The following is a 15,788-nucleotide window of genomic DNA, read 5'->3' as shown; positions in this document are numbered from 1 at the left end:
TGATGTCTGTGTGATGTACGTGAGCCGTCCGTGTGATGTCTGTGTGATGTACGTGAGCCGTCCGTGTGATGTCTGTGTGATGTACGTGTGATGTACGTGTGATGTACGTGAGCCGTCTGTGTGATGTCTGTGAGCCGTCCGTGTGATGTACGTGAGCCGTCCGTTTGATGTACGTGAGCCGTCCGTGTGATGTACGTGAGCCGTCCGTGTGATGTACGTGAGCCGTCCGTGTGATGTCTGTGTGATGTACGTGAGCCGTCCGTGTGATGTCTGTGTGATGTACGTGAGCCGTCTGTGTGATGTACGTGTGATGTACGTGAGCCGTCTGTGTGATGTCTGTGAGCCGTCCGTGTGATGTCTGTGAGCCGTCCGTGTGATGTACGTGAGCCGTCTGTGTGATGTACGTGAGCCGTCCGTGTGATGTACGTGAGCCGTCCGTGTGATGTACGTGAGCCGTCCGTGTGATGTCCGTGAGCCGTCCGTGTGATGTCTGTGAGCCGTCCGTGTGATGTACGTGAGCCGTCCGTGTGATGTACGTGAGCCGTCCGTGTGATGTCCGTGAGCCGTCCGTGAGCCGTCCGTGTGATGTCCGTGTGATGTCCGTGTGATGTCCGTGAGCCGTCCGTGTGATGTCCGTGAGCCGTCCGTGTGATGTCCGTGAGCCGTCCGTGTGATGTCCGTGTGATGTCCGTGAGCCGTCCGTGTGATGTCCGTGAGCCGTCCGTGTGATGTACGTGTGATGTCCGTGAGCCGTCCGTGTGATGTCCGTGAGCCGTCCGTGTGATGTACGCGTGATGTCTGTGTGATGTCCGTGAGCCGTCCGTGTGATGTCCGTGAGCCGTCCGTGTGATGTCCGTGAGCCGTCCGTGTGATGTCCGTGAGCCGTCCGTGTGATGTACGTGTGATGTCTGTGTGATGTCCGTGAGCCGTCCGTGTGATGTCCGTGAGCCGTCCGTGTGATGTACGTGTGATGTCTGTGTGATGTCCGTGAGCCGTCCGTGTGATGTCCGTGAGCCGTCCGTGTGATGTCTGTGTGATGTCTGTGAGCCGTCCGTGTGATGTCCGTGTGATGTCCGTGAGCCGTCCGTGTGATGTACGTGTGATGTCCGTGAGCCGTCCGTGTGATGTCCGTGAGCCGTCCGTGTGATGTATGTGAGCCGTCCGTGTGATGTCCGTGAGCCTTCCGTGTGATGACCGTGAGCCTTCCGTGTGATGACCGTGAGCCTTCCGTGTGATGACCGTGAGCCGTCCGTGTGATGTCTGTGTGATGTACGTGAGCCGTCCGTGTGATGTCTGTGTGATGTACGTGAGCCGTCCGTGTGATGTCTGTGTGATGTACGTGTGATGTCTGTGAGCCGTCCGTGTGATGTCCGTGTGATGACCGTGAGCCGTCCGTGTGATGTCTGTGTGATGTACGTGAGCCGTCCGTGTGATGTCTGTGTGATGTACGTGTGATGTACGTGAGCCGTCCGTGTGATGTCTGTGAGCCGTCCGTGTGATGTCTGTGAGCCGTCCGTGTGATGTCCGTGAGCCGTCCGTGTGATGTCCGTGAGCCGTCCGTGTGCCGTCCGTGTGATGTACGTGAGACGTCCGTGTGATGTCCGTGAGCCGTCCGTGTGATGTACGTGAGCCGTCCGTGTGATGTACGTGAGCCGTCCGTGTGATGTACGTGAGCCGTCCGTGTGATGTCTGTGAGCCGTCCGTGTGATGTGCGTGAGCCGTCCGTGTGATGTACGTGAGCCGTCCGTGTGATGTACGTGAGCCGTCCGTGTGATGTACGTGAGCCGTCCGTGTGATGTACGTGAGCCGTCCGTGTGATGTACGTGAGCCGTCCATGTGATGTACACGAGCCGTCCGTGTGATGTACGTGAGCCGTCCGTGTGATGTACGCGAGCCGTCCGTGTGATGTACGCGAGCCGTCCGTGTGATGTACGCGAGCCGTCCGTGTGATGTACGCGAGCCGTCCGTGTGATGTACGCGAGCCGTCCGTGTGATGTCTGTGTGATGTACGTGTGATGTCCGTGTGATGTCTGTGAGCCGTCCGTGTGATGTACGTGAGCCGTCCGTGTGATGACCGTGAGCCGTCCGTGTGATGTCTGTGTGATGTACGTGTGATGTCTGTGTGATGTCTGTGAGCCGTCCGTGTGATGTACGTGAGCCGTCCGTGTGATGTACGCGAGCCGTCCGTGTGATGTACGCGAGCCGTCCGTGTGATGTACGCGAGCCGTCCGTGTGATGTACGCGAGCCGTCCGTGTGATGTACGCGAGCCGTCCGTGTGATGTACGCGAGCCGTCCGTGTGATGTACGCGAGCCGTCCGTGTGATGTACGTGAGCCGTCCGTGTGATGTACGTGAGCCGTCCGTGTGATGTACGTGAGCCGTCCGTGTGATGTACGCGAGCCGTCCGTGTGATGTCTGTGAGCCGTCCGTGTGATGTCCGTGAGCCGTCCGTGTGATGTACGTGAGCCGTCCGTGAGCCGTCCGTGTGATGTCCGTGATCCGTCCGTGTGATGTCCGTGAGCCGTCCGTGTGATGTCCGTGAGCCGTCCGTGTGATGTACGTGTGATGTCTGTGTGATGTCCGTGAGCCGTCCGTGTGATGTCCGTGAGCCGTCCGTGTGATGTACGTGTGATGTCAGTGAGCCGTCCGTGTGATGACCGTGAGCCGTCCGTGTGATGTCTGTGTGATGTACGTGAGCCGTCCGTGTGATGTCTGTGTGATGTACGTGAGCCGTCCGTGTGATGTCCGTGTGATGTCCGTGAGCCGTCCGTGTGATGTCCGTGAGCCGTCTGTGTGATGTCCGTGAGCCGTCCGTGTGATGTCCGTGAGCCGTCCGTGTGATGTCCGTGAGCCGTCCGTGTGCCGTCCGTGTGATGTACGTGAGCCGTCCGTGTGATGTACGTGAGCCGTCCGTGTGATGTACGTGAGCCGTCCGTGTGATGTCTGTGAGCCGTCCGTGTGATGTCTGTGAGCCGTCCGTGTGATGTACGTGAGCCGTCCGTGTGATGTACGTGAGCCGTCCGTGTGATGTACGTGAGCCGTCCGTGTGATGTACGTGAGCCGTCCGTGTGATGTACGTGAGCCGTCCGTGTGATGTACGTGAGCCGTCCGTGTGATGTCTGTGAGCCGTCCGTGTGATGTCTGTGAGCCGTCCGTGTGATGTCTGTGAGCCGTCCGTGTGATGTCCGTGTGATGTCCGTGAGCCGTCCGTGTGATGTCCGTGAGCCGTCTGTGTGATGTCAGTGAGCCGTCCGTGTGATGTACGTGAGCCGTCCGTGTGATGTACGTGAGCCGTCCGTGTGATATACGTGAGCCGTCCGTGTGATGTACGTGAGCCGTCCGTGTGATGTCTGTGAGCCGTCCGTGTGATGTGCGTGAGCCGTCCGTGTGATGTACGTGAGCCGTCCGTGTGATGTACGTGAGCCGTCCGTGTGATGTACGTGAGCCGTCCGTGTGATGTACGTGAGCCGTCCGTGTGATGTACGTGAGCCGTCCGTGTGATGTCCGTGTGATGTACACGAGCCGTCCGTGTGATGTACGCGAGCCGTCCGTGTGATGTACGCGAGCCGTCCGTGTGATGTACGCGAGCCGTCCGTGTGATGTACGCGAGCCGTCCGTGTGATGTCTGTGTGATGTACGTGTGATGTCCGTGTGATGTCTGTGAGCCGTCCGTGTGATGTACGTGAGCCGTCCGTGTGATGTACGTGAGCCGTCCGTGTGATGTCCGTGTGATGTCCGTGAGCCGTCCGTGTGATGTACGCAAGCCGTCCGTGTGATGTACACGAGCCGTCCGTGTGATGTACGCGAGCCGTCCGTGTGATGTACGTGAGCCGTCCGTGTGATGTACGCGAGCCGTCCGTGTGATGTACGCGAGCCGTCCGTGTGATGTACGCGAGCCGTCCGTGTGATGTACGCGAGCCGTCCGTGTGATGTCTGTGTGATGTACGTGTGATGTCCGTGTGATGTCTGTGAGCCGTCCGTGTGATGTACGTGAGCCGTCCGTGTGATGTACGTGAGCCGTCCGTGTGATGTACGCGTGCCGTCCGTGTGATGTACGCGAGCCGTCCGTGTGATGTACGCGAGCCGTCCGTGTGATGTACGCGAGCCGTCCGTGTGATGTACGCGAGCCGTCCGTGTGATGTACGCGAGCCGTCCGTGTGATGTACGCGAGCCGTCCGTGTGATGTCTGTGTGATGTACGTGTGATGTCCGTGTGATGTCTGTGAGCCGTCCGTGTGATGTACGTGAGCCGTCCGTGTGATGTACGTGAGCCGTCCGTGTGATGTACGCGTGCCGTCCGTGTGATGTACGCGAGCCGTCCGTGTGATGTACGCGAGCCGTCCGTGTGATGTACGCGAGCCGTCCGTGTGATGTACGCGAGCCGTCCGTGTGATGTACGCGAGCCGTCCGTGTGATGTACGCGAGCCGTCCGTGTGATGTACGTGAGCCGTCCGTGTGATGTACGTGAGCCGTCCGTGTGATGTACGTGAGCCGTCCGTGTGATGTACGCGAGCCGTCCGTGTGATGTCTGTGAGCCGTCCGTGTGATGTCCGTGAGCCGTCCGTGTGATGTACGTGAGCCGTCCGTGTGATGTCCGTGAGCCGTCCGTGTGATGTCCGTGATCCGTCCGTGTGATGTCCGTGAGCCGTCCGTGTGATGTCCGTGAGCCGTCCGTGTGATGTACGTGTGATGTCTGTGTGATGTCCGTGAGCCGTCCGTGTGATGTCCGTGAGCCGTCCGTGTGATGTACGTGTGATGTCAGTGAGCCGTCCGTGTGATGACCGTGAGCCGTCCGTGTGATGTCTGTGTGATGTACGTGAGCCGTCCGTGTGATGTCTGTGTGATGTACGTGAGCCGTCCGTGTGATGTCCGTGAGCCGTCCGTGTGATGTCCGTGAGCCGTCTGTGTGATGTCCGTGAGCCGTCCGTGTGATGTCCGTGAGCCGTCCGTGTGATGTCCGTGAGCCGTCCGTGTGCCGTCCGTGTGATGTACGTGAGCCGTCCGTGTGATGTACGTGAGCCGTCCGTGTGATGTACGTGAGCCGTCCGTGTGATGTCTGTGAGCCGTCCGTGTGATGTCTGTGAGCCGTCCGTGTGATGTACGTGAGCCGTCCGTGTGATGTACGTGAGCCGTCCGTGTGATGTACGTGAGCCGTCCGTGTGATGTCTGTGAGCCGTCCGTGTGATGTCTGTGAGCCGTCCGTGTGATGTCTGTGAGCCGTCCGTGTGATATCTGTGAGCCGTCCGTGTGATGTCCGTGTGATGTCCGTGAGCCGTTCGTGAGCCGTCCGTGTGATGTCCGTGAGCCGTCTGTGTGATGTCAGTGAGCCGTCCGTGTGATGTACGTGAGCCGTCCGTGTGACGTACGTGAGCCGTCCGTGTGATATACGTGAGCCGTCCGTGTGATGTACGTGAGCCGTCCGTGTGATGTACGTGAGCCGTCCGTGTGATGTGCGTGAGCCGTCCGTGTGATGTCTGTGAGCCGTCCGTGTGATGTCCGTGAGCCGTCCGTGTGCCGTCCGTGTGATGTACGTGAGCCGTCCGTGTGATGTACGTGAGCCGTCCGTGTGATGTACGTGAGCCGTCCGTGTGATGTCTGTGAGCCGTCCGTGTGATGTACGTGAGCCGTCCGTGTGATGTACGTGAGCCGTCCGTGTGATGTACATGAGCCGTCCGTGTGATGTCTGTGAGCCGTCCGTGTGATGTCTGTGAGCCGTCCGTGTGATGTCTGTGAGCCGTCCGTGTGATGTCTGTGAGCCGTCCGTGTGATGTCCGTGTGATGTCCGTGAGCCGTCCGTGAGCCGTCCGTGTGATGTCCGTGAGCCGTCTGTGTGATGTCAGTGAGCCGTCCGTGTGATGTACGTGAGCCGTCCGTGTGATGTACGTGAGCCGTCCGTGTGATATACGTGAGCCGTCCGTGTGATGTACGTGAGCCGTCCGTGTGATGTCTGTGAGCCGTCCGTGTGATGTGCGTGAGCCGTCCGTGTGATGTACGTGAGCCGTCCGTGTGATGTACTTGAGCCGTCCGTGTGATGTACGTGAGCCGTCCGTGTGATGTACGTGAGCCGTCCGTGTGATGTACGTGAGCCGTCCGTGTGATGGACGCAAGCCGTCCGTGTGATGTACGCAAGCCGTCCGTGTGATGTACACGAGCCGTCCGTGTGATGTACGCGAGCCGTCCGTGTGATGTACGTGAGCCGTCCGTGTGATGTACGCGAGCCGTCCGTGTGATGTACGCGAGCCGTCCGTGTGATGTACGCGAGCCGTCCGTGTGATGTACGCGAGCCGTCCGTGTGATGTACGCGAGCCGTCCGTGTGATGTCTGTGTGATGTCCGTGTGATGTCTGTGAGCCGTCCGTGTGATGTACGTGAGCCGTCCGTGTGATGACCGTGAGCCGTCCGTGTGATGTACGTGTGATGTCTGTGTGATGTCTGTGAGCCGTCCGTGTGATGTACGTGAGCCGTCCGTGTGATGTACGTGAGCCGTCCGTGTGATGTACGCGAGCCGTCCGTGTGATGTACGCGAGCCGTCCGTGTGATGTACGCGAGCCGTCCGTGTGATGTACGCGAGCCGTCCGTGTGATGTACGCGAGCCGTCCGTGTGATGTACGCGAGCCGTCCGTGTGATGTACGCGAGCCGTCCGTGTGATGTACGCGAGCCGTCCGTGTGATGTACGTGAGCCGTCCGTGTGATGTACGTGAGCCGTCCGTGTGATGTACGTGAGCCGTCCGTGTGATGTACGTGAGCCGTCCGTGTGATGTACGTGAGCCGTCCGTGTGATGTCTGTGAGCCGTCCGTGTGATGTCCGTGAGCCGTCCGTGTGATGTACGTGAGCCGTCCGAGTGATGTCCGTGATCCGTCCGTGTGATGTCCGTGAGCCGTCCGTGTGATGTCCGTGAGCCGTCCGTGTGATGTACGTGTGATGTCTGTGTGATGTCCGTGAGCCGTCCGTGTGATGTCCGTGAGCCGTCCGTGTGATGTACGTGTGATGTCAGTGAGCCGTCCGTGTGATGTCCGTGAGCCGTCCGTGTGGTGTCCGTGTGATGTCCGTGAGCCGTCCGTGTTATGTACGTGTGATGTCTGTGTGATGTCCGTGAGCCGTCCGTGTGATGTCCGTGAGCCGTCCGTGTGATGTACGTGTGATGTCTGTGTGATGTCCGTGAGCCGTCCGTGTGATGTCCGTGAGCCGTCCGTGTGATGTCTCTGAGCCGTCCGTGTGATGTCCGTGAGCCGTCCGTGTGATGTACGTGTGATGTCCGTGAGCCGTCCGTGTGATGTCCGTGAGCCGTCCGTGTGATGTCCGTGAGCCGTCCCGTGAGCCGTCCGTGTGATGTCTGTGTGATGTACGTGAGCCGTCCGTGTGATGTCTGTGTGATGTACGTGAGCCGTCCGTGTGATGTCTGTGTGATGTACGTGTGATGTACGTGAGCCGTCTGTGTGATGTCTGTGAGCCGTCCGTGTGATGTACGTGAGCCGTCCATGTGATGTCTGTGTGATGTACGTGAGCCGTCCGTGTGATGTACGTGTGATGTACGTGAGCCGTCTGTGTGATGTACGTGAGCCGTCCGTGTGATGTACGTGAGCCGTCCGTGTGATGTACGTGAGCCGTCCGTGTGATGTACGTGAGCCGTCCGTGTGATGTCCGTGAGCCGTCCGTGTGGTGTCCGTGTGATGTCCGTGAGCCATCCGTGTTATGTACGTGTGATGTCTGTGTGATGTCTGTGTGATGTCCGTGAGCCGTCCGTGTGATGTCCGTGAGCCGTCCGTGTGATGTACGTGTGATGTCCATGAGCCGTCCGTGTGATGTACGTGTGATGTCTGTGTGATGTCCGTGAGCCGTCCGTGTGATGTCCGTGAGCCGTCCGTGTGATGTCTGTGAGCCGTCCGTGTGATGTACGCGAGCCGTCCGTGTGATGTACGCGAGCCGTCCGTGTGATGTACGCGAGCCGTCCGTGTGATGTACGCGAGCCGTCCGTGTGATGTACGCGAGCCGTCCGTGTGATGTACGCGAGCCGTCCGTGTGATGTACGCGAGCCGTCCGTGTGATGCACGCGAGCCGTCCGTGTGATGTACGCGAGCCGTCCGTGTGATGTACGCGAGCCGTCCGTGTGATGTACGCGAGCCGTCCGTGTGATGTACGCGAGCCGTCCGTGTGATGTACGCGAGCCGTCCGTGTGATGTACGTGAGCCGTCCGTGTGATGTACGTGAGCCGTCCGTGTGATGTACGTGAGCCGTCCGTGTGATGTACGTGAGCCGTCCGTGTGATGTACGTGAGCCGTCCGTGTGATGTACGTGAGCCGTCCGTGTGATGTCTGTGAGCCGTCCGTGTGATGTCCGTGAGCCGTCCGTGTGATGTACGTGAGCCGTCCGAGTGATGTCCGTGATCCGTCCGTGTGATGTCCGTGAGCCGTCCGTGTGATGTCCGTGAGCCGTCCGTGTGATGTACGTGTGATGTCTGTGTGATGTCCGTGAGCCGTCCGTGTGATGTCCGTGAGCCGTCCGTGTGATGTACGTGTGATGTCAGTGAGCCGTCCGTGTGATGTCCGTGAGCCGTCCGTGTGGTGTCCGTGTGATGTCCGTGAGCCGTCCGTGTTATGTACGTGTGATGTCTGTGTGATGTCCGTGAGCCGTCCGTGTGATGTCCGTGAGCCGTCCGTGTGATGTACGTGTGATGTCTGTGTGATGTCCGTGAGCCGTCCGTGTGATGTCCGTGAGCCGTCCGTGTGATGTCTCTGAGCCGTCCGTGTGATGTCCGTGAGCCGTCCGTGTGATGTACGTGTGATGTCCGTGAGCCGTCCGTGTGATGTCCGTGAGCCGTCCGTGTGATGTCCGTGAGCCGTCCCGTGAGCCGTCCGTGTGATGTCTGTGTGATGTACGTGAGCCGTCCGTGTGATGTCTGTGTGATGTACGTGAGCCGTCCGTGTGATGTCTGTGTGATGTACGTGTGATGTACGTGAGCCGTCTGTGTGATGTCTGTGAGCCGTCCGTGTGATGTACGTGAGCCGTCCATGTGATGTCTGTGTGATGTACGTGAGCCGTCCGTGTGATGTACGTGTGATGTACGTGAGCCGTCTGTGTGATGTACGTGAGCCGTCCGTGTGATGTACGTGAGCCGTCCGTGTGATGTACGTGAGCCGTCCGTGTGATGTACGTGAGCCGTCCGTGTGATGTCCGTGAGCCGTCCGTGTGGTGTCCGTGTGATGTCCGTGAGCCATCCGTGTTATGTACGTGTGATGTCTGTGTGATGTCTGTGTGATGTCCGTGAGCCGTCCGTGTGATGTCCGTGAGCCGTCCGTGTGATGTACGTGTGATGTCCATGAGCCGTCCGTGTGATGTACGTGTGATGTCTGTGTGATGTCCGTGAGCCGTCCGTGTGATGTCCGTGAGCCGTCCGTGTGATGTCTGTGAGCCGTCCGTGTGATGTCCGTGAGCCGTCCGTGTGATGTCCGTGAGCCGTCCGTGTGATGTCTGTGTGATGTCCGTGAGCCGTACGTGTGATGTCCGTGAGCCGTCCGTGTGATGTCCGTGAGCCGTCCGTGTGATGTACGTGTGATGTCCGTGAGATGTACGTGTGATGTCTGTGTGATGTCCGTGAGCCGTCCGTGTGATGTCTGTGAGCCGTCCGTGTGATGTCCGTGAGCCGTCCGTGTGATGTACGTGTGATGTCCATGAGCCGTCCGTGTGATGTACGTGTGATGTCTGTGTGATGTCCGTGAGCCGTCCGTGTGATGTCCGTGAGCCGTCCGTGTGATGTCTGTGAGCCGTCCGTGTGATGTCCGTGATCCGTCCGTGTGATGTCCGTGAGCCGTCCGTGTGATGTCTGTGTGATGTCCGTGAGCCGTCCGTGTGATGTCCGTGAGCCGTCCGTGTGATGTACGTGTGATGTCAGTGAGCCGTCCGTGTGATGTCCGTGAGCCGTCCGTGTGATGTCCGTGAGCCGTCCGTGTTATGTACGTGTGATGTCTGTGTGATGTCCGTGAGCCGTCCGTGTGATGTCCGTGAGCCGTCCGTGTGATGTACGTGTGATGTCCATGAGCCGTCAGTGTGATGTCCGTGAGCCGTCCGTGTGATGTACGTGTGATGTCTGTGTGATGTCCGTGAGCCGTCCGTGTGATGTCCGTGAGCCGTCCGTGTGATGTCTGTGAGCCGTCCGTGTGATGTCCGTGAGCCGTCCGTGTGATGTACGTGTGATGTCCGTGAGCCGTCCGTGTGATGTCCGTGAGCCGTCCGTGTGATGTCCGTGAGCCGTCCCGTGAGCCGTCCGTGTGATGTCTCTGTGATGTACGTGAGCCGTCCGTGTGATGTCTGTGTGATGTACGTGAGCCGTCCGTGTGATGTCTGTGTGATGTACGTGTGATGTACGTGAGCCGTCTGTGTGATGTCTGTGAGCCGTCCGTGTGATGTACGTGAGCCGTCCATGTGATGTCTGTGTGATGTACGTGAGCCGTCCGTGTGATGTCTGTGTGATGTACGTGTGATGTACGTGAGCCGTCTGTGTGATGTACGTGAGCCGTCCGTGTGATGTACGTGAGCCGTCCGTGTGATGTACGTGAGCCGTCCGTGTGATGTACGTGAGCCGTCCGTGTGATGTACGTGAGCCGTCCGTGTGATGTACGTGAGCCGTCCGTGTGATGTCCGTGTGATGTCCGTGAGCCGTCCGTGTGATGTCCGTGAGCCGTCCGTGTGATGTCCGTGAGCCGTCCGTGTGATGTCCGTGAGCCGTCCGTGTGATGTCCGTGAGCCGTCCGTGTGATGTCCGTGAGCCGTCCGTGTGATGTCTGTGTGATGTCCGTGAGCCGTACGTGTGATGTCCGTGAGCCGTCCGTGTGATGTACGTGTGATGTCTGTGTGATGTCCGTGAGATGTACGTGTGATGTCTGTGTGATGTCCGTGAGCCGTCCGTGTGATGTCCGTGAGCCGTCCGTGTGATGTCTGTGAGCCGTCCGTGTGATGTCCGTGAGAAGTCCGTGTGATGTACGTGTGATGTCCGTGAGCCGTCCGTGTGATGTCCGTGTGATGTCCGTGAGCCGTCCGTGTGATGACCGTGAGCCGTCCGTGTGATGTCTGTGTGATGTACGTGAGCCGTCCGTGTGATGTCTGTGTGATGTACGTGTGATGTCTGTGAGCCGTCCGTGTGATGTCCGTGATGACCGTGAGCCGTCCGTGTGATGTCTGTGTGATGTACGTGAGCCGTCCGTGTGATGTCTGTGTGATGTACGTGAGCCGTCCGTGTGATGTCCGTGAGCCGTCCGTGTGATGTACGCAAGCCGTCCGTGTGATGTACACGAGCCGTCCGTGTGATGTACGCGAGCCGTCCGTGTGATGTACGCGAGCCGTCCGTGTGATGTACGCGAGCCGTCCGTGTGATGTACGCGAGCCGTCCGTGTGATGTCTGTGATGTCCGTGTGATGTCTGTGAGCCGTCCGTGTGATGTACGTGAGCTGTCCGTGTGATGACCGTGAGCCGTCCGTGTGATGTCTGTGTGATGTACGTGTGATGTACGTGTGATGTCTGTGTGATGTCTGTGTGATGTCTGTGAGCCGTCCGTGTGATGTACGTGAGCCGTCCGTGTGATGTACGTGAACCGTCCGTGTGATGTACGTGAGCCGTCCGTGTGATGTACGTGAGCCGTCCGTGTGATGTACGCGAGCCGTCCGTGTGATGTCTGTGAGCCGTCCGTGTGATGTCCGTGAGCCGTCCGTGTGATGTACGTGAGCCGTCCGTGAGCCGTCCGTGTGATGTCCGTGATCCGTCCGTGTGATGTCCGTGAGCCGTCCGTGTGATGTCTGTGTGATGTCCGTGAGCCGTCCGTGTGATGTCCGTGAGCCGTCCGTGTGATGTACGTGTGATGTCAGTGAGCCGTCCGTGTGATGTCCGTGAGCCGTCCGTGTGGTGTCCGTGTGATGTCCGTGAGCCGTCCGTGTTATGTACGTGTGATGTCTGTGTGATGTCCGTGAGCCGTCCGTGTGATGTCCGTGAGCCGTCCGTGTGATGTACGTGTGATGTCCATGAGCCGTCCGTGTGATGTCCGTGAGCCGTCCGTGTGATGTCTGTGTGATGTCCGTGAGCCGTCCGTGTGATGTCCGTGAGCCGTCCGTGTGATGTCTGTGAGCCGTCCGTGTGATGTCCGTGAGCCGTCCGTGTGATGTACGTGTGATGTCCGTGAGCCGTCCGTGTGATGTCCGTGAGCCGTCCCGTGAGCCGTCCGTGTGATGTCTGTGTGATGTACGTGAGCCGTCCGTGTGATGTACGTGTGATGTACGTGAGCCGTCCGTGTGATGTCCATGAGCCGTCCGTGTGATGTCCGTGAGCCGTCCGTGTGATGTCTGTGTGATGTCCGTGAGCCGTCCGTGTGATGTCCGTGAGCCGTCCGTGTGATGTCTGTGAGCCGTCCGTGTGATGTCCGTGAGCCGTCCGTGTGATGTACGTGTGATGTCCGTGAGCCGTCCGTGTGATGTCCGTGAGCCGTCCCGTGAGCCGTCCGTGTGATGTCTGTGTGATGTACGTGAGCCGTCCATGTGATGTCTGTGTGATGTACGTGAGCCGTCCATGTGATGTCTGTGTGATGTACGTGAGCCGTCCGTGTGATGTCCGTGAGCCGTCTGTGTGATGTACGTGAGCCGTCCGTGTGTTGTACGTGAGCCGTCCGTGTGATGTACGTGAGCCGTCCGTGTGATGTACGTGAGCCGTCCGTGTGATGTCCGTGTGATGTCCGTGAGCCGTCCGTGTGATGTCTGTGAGCCGTCCGTGTGATGTCCGTGAGCCGTCCGTGTGATGTCCGTGAGCCGTCCGTGTGATGTCCGTGAGCCGTCCATGTGATGTCCGTGAGCCGTCCGTGAGCCGTCCGTGTGATGTCTGTGTGATGTCCGTGAGCCGTCCGTGTGATGTCCGTGAGCCGTCCGTGTGATGTACGTGTGATGTCTGTGTGATGTCCGTGAGATGTACGTGTGATGTCTGTGTGATGTCCGTGAGCCGTCCGTGTGATGTCCGTGAGCCGTCCGTGTGATGTCCGTGAGAAGTCCGTGTGATGTACGTGAGCCGTCCGTGTGATGTCCGTGAGCCGTCCGTGTGATGACCGTGAGCCGTCCGTGTGATGTCTGTGTGATGTACGTGAGCCGTCCGTGTGATGTCTGTGTGATGTACGTGTGATGTCTGTGAGCCGTCCGTGTGATGTCCGTGATGACCGTGAGCCGTCCGTGTGATGTACGTGAGCCGTCCGTGTGATGTACGTGAGCCGTCCGTGTGATGTACGTGAGCCGTCCGTGTGATGTACGTGAGCCGTCCGTGTGATGTACGTGAGCCGTCCGTGTGATGTCCGTGTGATGTCCGTGAGCCGTCCGTGTGATGTCTGTGAGCCGTCCGTGTGATGTCCGTGAGCCGTCCGTGTGATGTCCGTGAGCCGTCCGTGTGATGTCCGTGAGCCGTCCGTGTGATGTCCGTGAGCCGTCCGTGTGATGTCCGTGAGCCGTCCGTGTGATGTCTGTGTGATGTCCGTGAGCCGTACGTGTGATGTCCGTGAGCCGTCCGTGTGATGTACGTGTGATGTCTGTGTGATGTCCGTGAGATGTACGTGTGATGTCTGTGTGATGTCAGTGAGCCGTCCGTGTGATGTCCGTGAGCCGTCCGTGTGGTGTCCGTGTGATGTCCGTGAGCCATCCGTGTTATGTACGTGTGATGTCTGTGTGATGTCCGTGAGCCGTCCGTGTGATGTCTGTGAGCCGTCCGTGTGATGTCCGTGAGAAGTCCGTGTGATGTACGTGTGATGTCCGTGAGCCGTCCGTGTGATGTCCGTGTGATGTCCGTGAGCCGTCCGTGTGATGACCGTGAGCCGTCCGTGTGATGTCTGTGTGATGTACGTGAGCCGTCCGTGTGATGTCTGTGTGATGTACGTGTGATGTCTGTGAGCCGTCCGTGTGATGTCCGTGATGACCGTGAGCCGTCCGTGTGATGTCTGTGTGATGTACGTGAGCCGTCCGTGTGATGTCTGTGTGATGTACGTGTGATGTACGTGAGCCGTCCGTGTGATGTCCGTGAGCCGTCCGTGTGATGTACGCAAGCCGTCCGTGTGATGTACACGAGCCGTCCGTGTGATGTACGCGAGCCGTCCGTGTGATGTACGCGAGCCGTCCGTGTGATGTACGCGAGCCGTCCGTGTGATGTACGCGAGCCGTCCGTGTGATGTACGCGAGCCGTCCGTGTGATGTCTGTGATGTCCGTGTGATGTCTGTGAGCCGTCCGTGTGATGTACGTGAGCTGTCCGTGTGATGACCGTGAGCCGTCCGTGTGATGTCTGTGTGATGTACGTGTGATGTCTGTGAGCCGTCCGTGTGATGTACGTGAGCCGTCCGTGTGATGTACGTGAACCGTCCGTGTGATGTACGTGAACCGTCCGTGTGATGTACGTGAGCCGTCCGTGTGATGTACGTGAGCCGTCCGTGTGATGTACGCGAGCCGTCCGTGTGATGTCTGTGAGCCGTCCGTGTGATGTCCGTGAGCCGTCCGTGTGATGTACGTGAGCCGTCCGTGAGCCGTCCGTGTGATGTCCGTGATCCGTCCGTGTGATGTCCGTGAGCCGTCCGTGTGATGTACGTGTGATGTCTGTGTGATGTCCGTGAGCCGTCCGTGTGATGTCCGTGAGCCGTCCGTGTGATGTACGTGTGATGTCAGTGAGCCGTCCGTGTGATGTCCGTGAGCCGTCCGTGTGATGTACGTGAGCCGTCCGTGTGATGTACGTGAGCCGTCCGTGTGATGTACGTGAGCCGTCCGTGTGATGTACGTGAGCCGTCCGTGTGATGTCCGTGTGATGTCCGTGAGCCGTCCGTGTGATGTCTGTGAGCCGTCCGTGTGATGTCCGTGAGCCGTCCGTGTGATGTCCGTGAGCCGTCCGTGTGATGTCCGTGAGCCGTCCGTGTGATGTCCGTGAGCCGTCCGTGTGATGTCTGTGTGATGTCCGTGAGCCGTACGTGTGATGTCCGTGAGCCGTCCGTGTGATGTACGTGTGATGTCTGTGTGATGTCCGTGAGATGTACGTGTGATGTCTGTGTGATGTCCGTGAGCCGTCCGTGTGATGTCCGTGAGCCGTCCGTGTGATGTCTGTGAGCCGTCCGTGTGATGTCCGTGAGAAGTCCGTGTGATGTACGTGTGATGTCCGTGAGCCGTCCGTGTGATGTCCGTGAGCCGTCCGTGTGATGTCTGTGTGATGTCCGTGAGCCGTACGTGTGATGTCCGTGAGCCGTCCGTGTGATGTACGTGTGATGTCTGTGTGATGTCCGTGAGATGTACGTGTGATGTCTGTGTGATGTCCGTGAGCCGTCCGTGTGATGTCCGTGAGCCGTCCGTGTGATGTCTGTGAGCCGTCCGTGTGATGTCCGTGAGAAGTCCGTGTGATGTACGTGTGATGTCCGTGAGCCGTCCGTGTGATGTCTGTGAGCCGTCCGTGTGATGTCCGTGATGACCGTGAGCCGTCCGTGTGATGTCTGTGTGATGTACGTGAGCCGTCCGTGTGATGTCTGTGTGATGTACGTGTGATGTCTGTGAGCCGTCCGTGTGATGTCCGTGATGACCGTGAGCCGTCCGTGTGATGTCTGTGTGATGTACGTGAGCCGTCCGTGTGATGTCTGTGTGATGTACGTGTGATGTACGTGAGCCGTCCGTGTGATGTCCGTGTGATGTCCGTGAGCCGTCCGTGTGATGTACGCAAGCCGTCCGTGTGATGTACACGAGCCGTCCGTGTGATGTACGCGAGCCGTCCGTGTGATGTACGCGAGCCGTCCGTGTGATGTACGCGA

The sequence above is a fragment of the Ranitomeya variabilis genome, chromosome 4 (genome assembly GCF_051348905.1).
Source record: "Ranitomeya variabilis isolate aRanVar5 chromosome 4, aRanVar5.hap1, whole genome shotgun sequence".
NCBI lineage: Eukaryota > Metazoa > Chordata > Amphibia > Anura > Dendrobatidae > Ranitomeya > Ranitomeya variabilis.
This window is presented reverse-complemented; position numbering follows the sequence as displayed.